Source organism: Echinops telfairi, unplaced genomic scaffold, assembly GCF_000313985.2.
Source record: "Echinops telfairi isolate 266 unplaced genomic scaffold, ASM31398v2 ScPeMD7_2;HRSCAF=8, whole genome shotgun sequence".
In the NCBI taxonomy this organism is placed as follows: Eukaryota; Metazoa; Chordata; class Mammalia; order Afrosoricida; family Tenrecidae; genus Echinops; species Echinops telfairi.
The window spans coordinates 49,985,021-49,986,340 of record NW_022103898.1 but is presented as its reverse complement, the minus strand read 5'-3'; positions in this window follow the sequence as shown (position 1 = coordinate 49,986,340).

Here is a 1,320-nt window from a genome sequence, read left to right as displayed (position 1 = left end):
GAAAATTTTCTCCAGCATCAGGTCTACCCTTAAAAGAAGTAAGATTGCACTAGTAGTTGAGAAAGTCAATCAGAAGACTGGCCACAAGTCTCACAGACCCTAAACAGTCAGACCTAAAGTCATTCAAAAGGTCCTAATTTCATTTAATGTGGTAGAACTATGATCTGTAAATTCAAGTTTCAGTTATTTGCTCTTGTGATGTCACATAAGTCACCTCTCACTGATCCCTGGATTCCTCATCGGTAAAACTATAGTTCTATACAACTGTAAAACCATGCTATTCTCCTCCTTGAGTTTCTGTAGTAAGAGGGAAGTCATTCTCCTCTACAAGCACACCGACTTGTTTAATAAAACCATACACATTTATGCACTTTGAACGGAGTATATTAATTGGTACGATAAATATGCAGTCTAACTGGCGAGCAGTCCTTGTGCTAGGTGCTGAGCATGTGGAGAGGAATGAAATATGACCCTTATTCCTGGACAGTGCTCTGTCCAGACTGAGAGCGGGCCAATAGAATCTCGTGCAATAAATGCTCTAAGAACCACATCGAGGAAGCGGTGTGGGCGGCCAGAGGCGGAAGCAACAACTCCACAGTGAGTTATCATTATTCTAATTCCTAGACTTGAACAGCAGAAAGAAACTGAGTTGTGCACAATGATAGCAGAATGCGTAGCATGGTTAGGGAGAGAATAAGACTTATTCCACAATCGAAGATAAAATGAGCATCAACATTCCTTATCTACTGATATAGTTCTTTGAACAGCATGCCTTATTATAAATATGTATTTGAGTGATTTGATTTATAAGTCTAAATGCCACAGTTGAAACTATTTCAGCACAAATCCCAGATTGTTAGTTCCTTGAAGGAGGATGTTTGGTCTTGTTTGCTTCTGGATGTAAACCCAGCACTGGGAACAGATTCTGGCACACAACAAGCACTTAATAATAGTCACTAAATCAATGAACAAAGGGTTCTAGTCTAGCATCAGATCTTCAGTAGTATGTTTCTAGACCTATGCTTTGAGCTTCTTAATTGCAATTTTGCTCTACCATTCTCTTTCTGTGTTGTAGGCTTTTCATTGTTGCTTTTTTGTAAAGGATTAAAAGTGGAAGTAAGAAGAAGCACAAATCGATGATACATCCACCAGTTAGTCTATTGTGTTAGTCTGGGTACTTTAGAAAAACAAATACACAGAAACTCATTTATAAAAGAGTTTAATATAAAGGCTAAGTACGCATCAAGAAAACACCCAACCCAGTGCTGCCCAAGCCCACATGTCCAACATTAACCCATATGTCCAACACCAATCCACAAA